The sequence below is a fragment of the Emys orbicularis genome, assembly GCF_028017835.1.
Source record: "Emys orbicularis isolate rEmyOrb1 chromosome 3 unlocalized genomic scaffold, rEmyOrb1.hap1 SUPER_3_unloc_1, whole genome shotgun sequence".
In the NCBI taxonomy this organism is placed as follows: Eukaryota; Metazoa; Chordata; order Testudines; family Emydidae; genus Emys; species Emys orbicularis.
The window spans coordinates 21,333-34,063 of NW_027045129.1; the positions used below are offsets into that span (position 1 = coordinate 21,333).

The window sequence follows — 12,731 nt, forward strand, 5'->3', positions numbered from 1 at the left end:
TTTCCATTTCTAATGCCTCAAGTTTTTCCAGGTCTTTATCAGAACATGCCCATCCCTGCAGTCCAGCCCCTCTCCTAGCTGGGATTTCTGCATCCTGCAGGTCCATCAATGGAGGCTTATCCCTGCACAGTTTCCAGTTCCTTGTAAATCTCTTCCCCCAAAAGTCTTCTGCCTTAGAGTTCTGGAAAATTGTCACCTGTCCTCTTCACAGGCTCTCTGCCTGGGAACTAAGGAGAGAGAGAGTGTCTCTCTGAACTTTTGGGGAGTGGGGGGGAGGGGTCTCTCTCTTGAATGACTACAGGCTGCCATGCATCTAAACCAGCAGGCCTGGTTTAGATGCATGCTTCTGTCACATGACCCTTGTATTCATTCCCATCATACAGGGAGATGGGCTAAACCTGAGAAAAAGTGCAGCTGTGCCCCAGTCTTTTAATGGACCAGCTCACCCTGTGACAGGAACATATCGCAGCTTGCTCTGACCTGGGATGTATTTAGTTGCACTTAAATATTAGTCATGTCTAGAGCTTTAAACACAAAAAAGAGGACAGTTAAAATTTTACATAAAAGAAAAACTCAGCATCACCACTTCCATTTGAATAGTTCAGATATTAAAAATCCTACGTTGTCAAATTCTGCCCGTAGACCACGGTACTCATGCTTGGCTTGCTGCAAGTCCTGGTTCAGTATGATCTCCTTGGCCTGCTGAGCCACTGTCTCTAAGGCACGGAGCTGACGTAATACTTCCTAGAAATGTAGAAGATGGGGGAGGGGGAGGGAGGAGGGGAGAGAAACACACTCCTGTTACATGTTTCTAGTCAAGTTACTATAACTATTAACACTGGAAAACATGGGGGAGGGACTGTAAATAGTCTCTGTAAATAGTTACTAATTACACTAAAGCCCTCTCTTACAGAAGCAAAAAGAGTTTAAAAACCATTTTTAAGTAAAGCATAAATTCTGTTATGGCCACTAATGGCCATGACTCAGTTTGGCCAATCAGAGTAGCCTACTGAATCTGTTACACCAATACAGGTGGATCAAAAAAATACTAGCAAATAATGGAATGAAGCTTATATATCAATTCAAAAGTAGATCTCCATAACAACATTGAGCATTACAACTAAGCAACCAGACTAATCCCCAATAATCATGATCCTTTGGGGGGAAAAATTCCCTTCTTTGCTATGATTACATGTTTAACTTACTGCTGTAAAAATGTTTTTTGTGAGGAAACTGCCTTAGTTTTTTTCATTTTGACTTACCATAAGACTGAGTAGCAACAGAAGCTTGGTAGAGGGGCATTCACTCCTCCCGCCTCAGTTCTGGGGGAGCAGAACTTCACTAATGCACACCTCCTAAGATCCTTAGGAATCTAGCCCATCTCCTGCAATCTTTAGGAGATGCAAAGTAGATATCCATCCAGGTATAATTAGTTTTTGAGGCTTCTTCCCAGCCCCACGGTCCTTATGGTTGGGGCTCTACATGAATTTGAGAGGGGATTTATGTGGGGGAATAGGGCTATGAGGGGCACAGGACTTTTCGTAGAGGGTGTTGAGGTTGGTAAGGAAAAGAGAGAGCTAAGTGGGGGAGCAGAAAGTGGAGGAAGATAGGGAAGGGAAAGCACTAGTGGCGTCTCCTGGCAACAAACCTCTCTGCCAAACTTCTCTTGGCAGCAGTTGCAGGACTCCCCTCTAACAAATCACAGCAGGTTTGTCAGATGGAGAAGGTAGTGAAGTGCTAGTGCTTCCCCTCTGCTTTCTCCTAAGCACCCTCCTATCCTCCAGCAAGACACCTGCTCCATCCCATGTCCTCAAGTACCCCCACAGCCTGTTCCCACTCTCATTGCCAGCCAGAGACCCATCCTATGAAGTCCCCAACCCTTTTGGATCCCAGTGATCCATTTCCCCAAATCTTTATGTCTCCCCCACTTACCCCCAGCCTCTCTGCCCTCATACCCTTTCCAAAGGCCCACTCCTACCCTGGGCTGGCCTGCCAGGAGCAGAAGAATGCAGGTGGGGAGGGTCACACTCAGGAATAAGTGAGCCAATTACTAGCAAAATGTTCACACTTTTTTTCTGATTTTTTTTATCATCTAACAATAATTTGGGGGGGAACAAATTGGTAGCCTGCCTGCCCAGCCTACCTTGAAGAAATACGGATTCACTTCCTCTTACCAAGTTATAACCACCAGACTACTATTATCAACAGGTAGGGAACATGGCTTTAGTCAATTTAATTCGTGGTAGGCCAATAAATTGTTTCAGTAACAAATGCAGATCCATCCAACTGCCAAACTAAAAGAAAAGAAAAAATCCAAATAAAAGTAGCAAGGGAGAGTGTGACAAAGGAGAAAAAAATGAAAGCGGGAAGGTCAGAGTGGAGATACTGAAAATATTTTCCCACTAACTTACCCTCAATTTGAATACGAGCTACTAAAATTTGCCCCTTAGTAGCAAAATCAGAATATCATGTTACAAACAAGTTATTTTCCTTACACTAACTGGTTTCTTTTGAGATGTTTTGGCTACATGGATCCTGCTCTAGGTGTGCATGTGCCCCATGTGCATGAGATTGAGTTCTTTTGGGTTGACAGTGCACAGTGTAGCATCAGCAGGTATCTTAATATGCACGCACACACACACGCACCCCCCTCACACACACATAACACCTGCGGGCAAAGCAGGCCCAGCCACTTCTCAGCTTCTTTGCCAATACAGAATCCCAAAACTAATGGATTTCACAATAGAAGAGGAAGAGGACTGGTCATGGGGTCCATGTGGGCAGAACAGCCAGAAGAACCAGAATTACTGTAAGGTAAGTAATTGGAGTTTTGTCTCCCAGTATCTGTTAACATGGATCTCACTTTAGGTGACTAGCAGTTATCTCCCTATGCAGGGGGATGTCAAGAGTCTAATTTACATAAAGACTGCAGGACTGCCCTAACAAACTGGGCATCAGATCTAGTAGTTGCAACTAGTGAGTAGTGCTGAATAAAAGTATGCAATGAGCTCCAACTGGCTCCCTAGCAAATTTCTGACATAGGAACCTTCCTCAAGCATGCCCATGTCACTTGGGGCCTAGTATAGTTTGCTTTAATATGAGAAGGTGGATCTAATTTATTTAGTTCACAGAAGATCTTTATGCAGTCAAATATCCATTTCAAAAGTCTCTGGGTTGAAATAATGAGCCCTCTAGACCTATCCCAAATATTACAAAAAAAGTTCTAGGCCAGTTATGGAAAGGCTTTGTTCTATGGAGGTGGTAGAAAAGTGCCCTAAAGACACCACTCATATGAAGTTTTGCCTCTCCAGGAGTCAAATGAGGTTTGGGGGGGAACTCTGAGGGTGTATGCACTGATGCAAACAAAAGCCTGAGACCACTCTGAATAAGAACCTAGGGCAAGATCAAAGAACAGTCATCTTGTCTTTGTGAAATATAGTAAAAGAGGTCCTGCCATTAACGCCTAAATCTAGCTTATCCTTTGAGCGGAGATAACAGCCACCAAAAATCCTGTCTTGATAGAGAGGTGATAAAGGCTCTAACAGGGACAGGGGGGAGATCATTAGGTCCAGGAATACAATACTTTGGTCCCAGGAAGGTCCCTCACTTGGGGAAGTGTAGTTGCTGTAGCCAACTACACTTGAGCACCACAATCTCCAGCCCCAAGTTGGAGGCCACTCTTTCAAGCAGCTCCTGGTGGGCACGGAAATCGTCGGGTAGCAAAAGGTTGGCAGGTCCAGCCACCGCCTCGTCAGGGAACGAGGCAGCCATGAGTGTTGCAGCTGGTTCATCCTCGGCATAGCCAAGGCCTGGCCCTCAGAAACTACCAAGGGTGCCTGGAGAGAATATGAGCACGGCATGGGAGGGAACCCCCAAAGGGTCCAATACAACACTGGGGTGGCCATTGGGTGGATGGCCAGGGACCCGATGGCGGGCCTGCTGAGGGCTCTGGCCCATAAGACCAGTGCTGATGATGCCGAGGTGCTCGATGCAGAGTTGGAGCGGCATGGTTCCAACGCAGGGCACAGGGCAGCCTCCATCAACATGGCTTTTAATCAGATATCCCTGTCTTTAAGAGTGCGAGGTCTGAAGTTTTTGCAGATCCTACACTTCTCTTTAATATGCGCCTCTCTGAGGCACTTAAGGCAGCTCATGTTCAGGTCACTAATAGACATAGGTTTGCTGCACCCAGCCCATGGCTTAAACCCCAGGGACCGGGGCATACCCCGTCCTTGAGGCTATGTCCCTAATGGGACTCCGCTCCTAAATACTAACTACTAACACTACAGTAACGATATACAAGAAAAACTCAGAGTCCAAAGTTAGAGAAACCACTATCGGACTTGTGAAAACAAGAAGCGTTCCAACAACCGTCACTGGTGGAAAGAAGGAACTGAGAGGGCATGGGGCCAGCAGGGCCCAATGTACCAGCGCATAAGCACAGGGCTCCAGAGGTTGCCAAAGCCGGCCCTAGGGGGTGCGCACACATCAAATATGGAATCGACATGAGCAAGCACTCAAAGAAGAAGAATCCAATCTTGCGTGCCTGAGGCACATATGCACCTAGAGTGGGATCTACATGGACAAATACTCAATGAACAACTTGTTCACTCTGGTAACAGCAGTCTGGAGGCAACTTTAAACTTGTGAAAAAATGGGTCTTGTCTTACCTTTTCCCGTTCTTTTCTTTTCTCTTCTAAGGAGCGACGATTAATTTCAACTTCGCTTTGCCATTTCAGTAATCTTTTCATGTTTTCCTCCATCATTTCAGTCTATAAAAAGTTTAATCATAAATCACAGTGATGCAAGGGGAATATTTATTATTTGTACTACAATAGCAATCCCGCCCCCGCAATCAGGATTGAAACCCCACTTTAGTAGGCACTGTTAAAAACAAAAACAAAAAACCACATACATACAAGGAAGTCATGGTCTCTGCTCCCAAACTGCTTACAGTCTTCCATGACCTAGTGAACACCCACACAGGTATCCCATCCCAAACTGATAACAGATTACACTTGGCTATAGTACAAGTGTGTGCTAAGTTTCAATAAATGAGCAGCAAAAACTAGAAGTGTTTAGGCACAGGAGATAAATTCAATGCAACTTTCAATTTACAGTGAATCAGCACATTGATTCAACTGAAAAAAATTAGTGAACTATTTTGAACAGCAAGAACACAACAATTTTCATTGTTTAAAGTAGGTTAGACTGAAATTTTAAACTGAAAATCAATATGCTAAGAATGTCCTTTTTAGAGGAAATTCTCCTATTAGAAGTGTTTCAGTTTATCTGTCATTTTATTAAAATAATATATTGCTTGTAATTTTGGTGGTTTATAAAGAACTAGAGTACACTGAAACCCCATTTAATAAATTCCCAGTGTAATTTCTATTGTGAAAACAATCTGCTGATAAAAGTCTGAAAGTTGCCCAAAGCACACTACTATACATTTTCTCAGAACACAATACTACCGTCGCTCCTTTGCCTCTTACAGTTTCATTGTATTCACAGCATGTTAGGGAGACTTACAACCAATTTACCAGAAAGCTGTCCTAGCAGAATAACTGTTTTTCTCTCTACAGAACACATTTTTATTTTCTGAAATCTTTTCTTTAAGACAAGTAACTATTTTTAAAGGTAATAAAAAAGTGAACTGCTGATAAGATTTAAATCATCTTCATGGTTGGATGCTTTTAAAGCAAAAGATGAACAATTTACTTGAATATAATTTTAAAAGGATGTGAAAAATGCTACTGGCATATGTGGAGATATATTTCATTTTAATTTATGCTTTATTGAAGTGAGGAACTATGCAGAAGAAAAAATGCTGCTTTTGCTTTATTTCTTAGTAGTTTAACACAGTACAGTACTGTATTTGCCTTGTGGGGGGGGGGGGGGAAGGGAAAGGGGGTGTCTCTGCTGCTGCCTAATTGTGTTCTTCTGGTTCCAAATGAGATTTGTGTGGTTGATTGATCAGTTTGTAACTCTGGTGTTCGTAACTCTGAAGTTCTACTGTACATTATGGAGCCACCATGAGCAAGCACATACATAGTTAAGCTTTGTTGGAGAACTGTGTAATGAATTGTGTTAGTCAAATATGTACTAAGTAATGTTAGAGAAATTATTATATATAATACTATAAGAAAATAGGAAGGAATTTTTGCTTTTTGTATGTATTTCTGCTGCTTTAGATCATCAGATTTTGCTGAAACAGTCTGTAAATCAGAAAACTGGTTTGTGTGTTTCATATATAAAGTTCTTGACCAAGCAGATAGCAGGATAGAGAAGAGAGCTGTTAGCTTTCAGTAAGTCAGGTACAATCCCTCATCCTCCACCCGTCCATTCGACCAGCTAACAAGTAAAAACTCAAGACCACAAAAACAGATGAGTAAAAAGAACAAAAATTGCTGTAATGTAAGTACAACTGCATGGAGCCAGTGAGCGTGACAGCAAGGAATAGATGCATTGGGAACTACACAGATATAAGTAAGTTTTAGCAGAATAAGCAAAAAATGTATTAATTTGGGTTAGTTATTGTGATTTATGCAGGAGAATCTTTTAATTAGGGGGTTAGAGTGGAATATATACGGATAAAGACACAGATGAGGTAGCTTGCTATACTGAGTCTGTGCAAAGTTACAGAACAGAGGATTAAAAAAATAGATGATTGACATAATAGTGGAGAAGATACAGAGGAAAAATAGCCAAGCATAGCAGAGATTTGAAAAGAGTCACCCTGTCCCCAAGAAAGATAACTTGAGCATTTCCTTTTCTTGCCTTATCTTTTTTTTAATGTTTATGTAATTCATAGGTGATAGTAGCATTTTCTGAAAACATATATAATAAAGGCTAAAATAAATTGTTTCCGCCTAAATTGAAGTGGATTTGGTTCTCACCCAACAGGTTGACATTGGCATTTAAAGTGGAACTAAAAATCCCTGTTTCACAGTATAATAAATGTATCTACTTTCCAAGTTTAGCAGAGTTACACTTTAGACGACATTAAGTTTCTGCATCAAATAGTTTCTTACTTTGCCAAAGAAAACAATTTAAAAAAAAATCACAATATTAATAAAATTCACCACTTGTTCTCTCACCTTTTTCTGGGTTTTGAATATTCCGGTGGCAACCCACCCCAGACTCTTCATATATTCCATATTTAATAATATAATTTGTAATTCAGTCAGATTTCCAACTCATTTAAAGAAGCTAGACTGTAATAAGAAAAGCTCTTAACAGTCACACCTAGAGGTTATGGTGACAGAGTTATGCCAGTAACTCAGGTGATTTATAAGTAGCATCATTGTGACATCCGAAGTAGCAACCAATCAATCTTTCCTCTGCAATTTGCTCAGTAACTCAGGTGATTCATAAGTAGCATCATTGTGACATCAGAAGTAGCAACCAATCAATCTTTCCTCTGCAATTTGCTATCAGTCACTGAAGTGGAGAGGGCCTATTCACAGGTCAAAAGTTCTCATTGTTAAATTACTTGAACATCTGTATACAAACATGGTAATAACACTGGATTGGCTCAATGTCCCTGGCCTCAACCTACTCCCAGCCAAGACCTTCTCTCAATGGGGGCCTCACAGAGGTAGCAAAGAACAGCCATTACCGTACCTCTCCAGAGGGAAATTCTTAACCCCCATTCATATGATGGTATAATCTTCAGCATCCTGTATATAGGATGTAGGAAGCAGCAGAATTTTCTAACATTCTTAAGTAGGCAGCAGAATCTGCATGCATATATAAAAACCCTGACAGCAAAGGGTAGGTGACAACCATCACATCTACAGAAGACACATGTGGTGGTCCCTTTCCCCATGGCAACATAACTTCTTTAATCTAAGTGTGTATGGAGGGGCACAAAGGGGATGGGAAAAGAGTTAAGCGAAAGATAAATATGAAGAATCATGGAATCCATGACTTGCATGAGCTACAATGTTCTACCAAATGCACAGGAAAATTGTGGAGCTGCAGCAATTGGCAGAGGCCAAAACATTCAGCTGAACTTCCCCATGTTCTCAGGAATTCCTGTAGCCCCTCAGAGTTTCTCCACTAATCTCAACTCAGAGTGCCTGCAAAGTTCAGAAGCTCCACCAGAACCTGCAGTGCTCCTGGTAACAACAGAACCTGAGGAATACAGACTGGTTAACCCCTATCGTACTTCTAAGCACTACAATGTTTCCTGTTACTTAGCTCCCCCGTTGTTCTCTGCATAACACCGGGGGCTCTCTGCCAGCTTTCTTTCTTTGCATGGAAAAGATTTCAAAATGTCTTAAAAAAATAATGAAGAAAATCGCCAGGCAGAAACCAAACCAAACAAATCATTAAAATCTGTGAGTAAAGTTGACAGTACATGTAAGTGTTTTTTTACATTCATAATAATGCTGCAGTTATTAAAAACAAACAAAATCAAGCATTAGAAACCAAGGTAATTCAGAGTTAAGATCAAAATAAAAGACAGCCTAACATTTGAAAGTAGGCAAGTCCCTCTGCCCCTAAAGCAGGGGTGGGCAAATTTTTTGGCCCGAGGGCCACATCGGGGTGCAAAACTGTATGGAGGGCCGGGTAGGGAAGACTGTGCCTCCCCAAACAGCCTAGCTGCTTTACATATTTCCACAACAGAAATATATCAGCCATGATGCCTAAGCTCTGGTAGAATAAATGCTGAATGAAGCAGGAGAATCCATATTAACCACTTATTAAACAGGCCCTCACACAGTCATATATGCACCTAACTGGATGAAGATCTAAAAGATTTCAGCCTTTGCAAATTAACATGCCAAAGTACGTCTGACATTCAACATAGAGAGCATAGCAGCAGCCTTAGAAGCGGGTGGTTCAGAGAAAAATATAGGCAGATGAATCTGCTAGTTCAGATGTAAGTCTGTGACAACTGTCAGTAGGAACACAGGATGTGTCCTAAAGACGCTTTGTCCGGACATAAGATAGCATAAGTTGGGCTTTGAGCAGGGAGTTGGACTAGATGACCACCTGAGGTCCCTTCCAACCCTGATATTCTATGATGATATGACCCAGGGCCTGAAGCTAGTCTCATTGCTTTACCCATTAAGTACATCTAGAGCAGGGCTTCTCTAGATTTGCAGGTCCTGCAAGTGAAGGACTTGCAAATAGCACATTTTCCAGGGATATTCCCCCAGACAAAATAAATATTTTAAATGCCAAACATTAAAGGGTATAGTGCCCTTGTTTGATGGGCAGTATGTAAATCCAGGGGACTTAGAAGAAGCCATCCTGGCACCAGAAAGAAATAGCTATTCTGGTTAAAAAACCAAAATGCCAATGGGCAACAACTAACCAGCCCTATCTATACTATGCACAAATTTGAAAAGAGCCACTTATTTTGTTAGCACTGCTCACTGCCCATGTTCTTCTCGAAGCCAGGAGGCATGAGAAGAACTGAGTGGCGGCTGGCCTGCTCCACCCTTTTATGCCCTTGGTGCAGGACATGAGGCCGCTCAAGGTGCATGAGACTCTGAACATGGGTGAGTGGGGTACATTGCACACCGTCAGCAAACTGTGCATATGGATAACCACTCGAAGGGGAAAAAGTTACAAAGGGATAGCAGTGGTCTGTTCACTAAACCGATAATACACTGGCTTTTACAAATTGTCCTAGAGCCAGTACAAAAAGCCCTTGATCAAAACACCAGTTCAGTATGGAGACCTAATCTTGCAAACTCTTATGTGAAGGATTTGAAAACAACACATTTTCCAGGAAGAAAGATTAGAGGCTAGAGTCACTGATGAGGCAGAGTTGAGGTTGTTTGAGAGCCTTAATGATACATTTCCAAATTTTTAAATGTTGGGTTGCGATTTACGTTTAACTTAAAAATACAGGAAATTCAAAGTTAATACTTGTTAGTTTTAATTACTACAAATTTATTGTAAGGCACTCTCATTCTTAACTCGAGTTTACCCAAGTATTTAGCCTGCGATAGTTTAGAATCCAAGTAACTTTCCCCTGAATTTATGGTAGTTTAGGCTGAAAATGTTAAACTATATGACAGTGTCCCTTTAAGGTCACAGTTGGCCACCAGGTGTCATTCTTGCTCTATGTAATATTATTGGTAGGGACTACGGTCCATTTTGGTCAATTTTACCGTCATAGGATTTTTAAAACCATAAATTTCATGATTTCAGCTATTTAAATCTGAAATGTCATGGTGTTGCAATTGTAGGGGTCCTGATCCAAAAAGCTGTTGTGTGTGTGTGTGTGTGTGGGGGGGGGGGTCACAATATTATTGTGGGAGGGGGCGTTTGCGGTGCTGCTACCCTTACCACTGTGCTGCTGCTGGTGGCGGCGCCGCCTTCAAGCTGGGAGGCCGGAGAGTGGTAGCTGCTCGCTGGGAGCCCAGCTCTGAAAGCAGAGCTACTGTCAGCAGCAGCACAGAAGTAAGGATGGCATGGTATGGTATTGTCACCCTTACTTCTGCGCTGTTGCAGGTGGGGCACTGCCTTCAGAACTGGGTGCCTGGCCAACAGGCACTGCTTTCTGGCTGCCCAGCTCTGAAGGTAGCACAGAAGTAAGGACCCTCAATTTGAGAAACACTGGTCTCCCCCATGAATCTGTATAGAATAGGGTAAAAGTACACAAATGACCAGATTTCATGGTCTGTGATGCGTTTTTCATGGCTGTGAATTTGGTAGGGCCCTACTGGAGAAGATGTTCCAGATCTTCAGTGAATCATGCCCAAAGGCATGAGGCTGCAAGATGCTATGTACCTGCTAAGAAGTGCTTGGACCCTTGCAGAAAATGGCAAGCTAATTAAGAACTTAAGGTTGTCCAACATAATGCATACTTTCAATTCATTATCCTCAGGATGTTCTAAGAAACATTATTCAAGTATCTTGAATCTTGTAAATATGACTGAATGTTTGACACACACTACTGCTAACAATAATTATAAAAGCAGCCAGAAGAGGCCTGGTGCAACATGGTACAGTACCTGGGCAGTACCTTGATCATGTTGTGCTGTCATTCTATTCAATTCATCTCTAATTTTGTGCAAAACAGAATCTTTTTTCTGTGCATTCCAATTTTGTTTTCTCCAGCTGGAGTTGAATTTCTTGAAGTTTGTTCATATGGAATTTCTTTTCTTTTTCTTGATCTTGTAGCAGATGTTCCAGTTCTTGAACTCTAAAGCTTAATTCTTAATTTAAAAGAAAAAGGATTAATATGATGCCTTCTACTTAAAAAGGTATTTACTGTATTAGTACTTTAAAGCAGCCTACACATTCTAATTAGACATATTCTATGCACTTGATAAGATGCAAATAAAAAAATAACTACTTAATAACTGCTTATCAGGTTAAATATGTAGCAATATAAAAAATTTTAAACATCTATTATCAAATTAGGAAAATTGAAAGGCCTTTAAAAGTCTAGTTGGCACAATTTAGGTTTATTTTTTGAGCTTGGATAGTGACTGTAGATCAGTTTCACTTTGTTTTTTACTAGCTTCATTTTCTGATTCTTATGCATTGGCACAACATCGCAGCGTTTAGGCCACAAATTTTGCAGAGGCTCTTTGTCAGGGGTTCTCAAACTGGGGGTCGGGACCCCTCAGGGGGTCTTGAGGCTATTATGTGGGGGGTCACAAGCTGTCAGCCTCCACCGCAAACCCTGCTTTGCCTCCAGCATTTATAATGGTGTTAAATATATTAAAAAGTGTTTTTAATTTATACGGGGGGGGGGCACACTCAGAGGCAGGGGTCACCAGTACAAAAGTTTGAGAATCACTGCTCTTTGTTTAGAAGAACTACCTCCAGTGGAATTTTCTAAAACGTTATTGAAATATTTCTATTTGGTCTTAAGTTTTGAAAAAGCTGCTTCTTAAGAAAAACTATTACAAACCTGTGTTTTGGGCCAAATTTAACCAAATAGTGTTCATTTAACTTATTCAATGCATGTCTCCCTTTTTGGAAGGGGCTTTAGTAAATATAATATAGGGTCTTTTTTTCACATCACTAAAACACTGCATATCTAAAAATCAAAACTGCTTTTGTCATGATACACGTGTGTGTGTTTGGGGAGGCTCAGAATCTATAGTTTCTTTTCCACAGACTTCAACGGAATTTTGCACATGAAGAACAGTAATCATCAATTTCAGATTATTAGCATGTGAAATAAATGATCTGATCATTCTTTTATGAAGACCTATTCCACTGGTACTCTATCTGCAAACAAACAGATGGCAGCCAATAGCAGTTGAGAATTTTCCTTTTTTCAGTCATTGACCCTTCACCCTGCCCCATCCCCTTCCTCCTCCCCCGCCCAACCCCCCACCCCCCCCAACCAAACAAAAAACAACAACCTTCAGGCTTCCAAAGCTGAAACTTCATCTTAGGTTTGCAATTAACTTTACGATGTGACCGTGCATATAAACTAAGCCTTGAATGAAAACTCTTCCCATTTAAACTAACGGTAAGCAAAGGGTGAGTGTTTGAATTGAGACAACTATCCTGCAGAACAGCATTACCATTTAAAAAATTATCTTTTCCGAAGACCATTTGCCAACGATTTTGGCTTAATTGGATTAAAGTAGAAATCTAAGAAAGGAGAGCCATCCATTCACTGAAAAAAAAAATGGAGGATACAGACACTGTCCCAAACACTTCCAACAATGTAACAAAATTTACTGACAGAAAATCTGAAGACCAAAGACAGGTGGCAGAGCAGAAGACATGAAATGGCCTTA

At 41.4% G+C, this 12,731-nt stretch overlaps 1 long non-coding RNA gene across 1 annotated transcript; it reads right to left on the minus strand.

Moving 5' to 3' along the window:
- Positions 1-657: 657 nt before the first annotated feature.
- Positions 658-11,171, minus strand: LOC135894776 (uncharacterized). The gene is made up of 3 exons (XR_010562393.1): positions 10,980-11,171; positions 4,671-4,772; positions 658-744 (listed from the first exon to the last, which is right to left on the minus strand). It is a non-coding gene; the product is annotated as an uncharacterized LOC135894776 (long non-coding RNA).
- Positions 11,172-12,731: the final 1,560 nt, after the last annotated feature.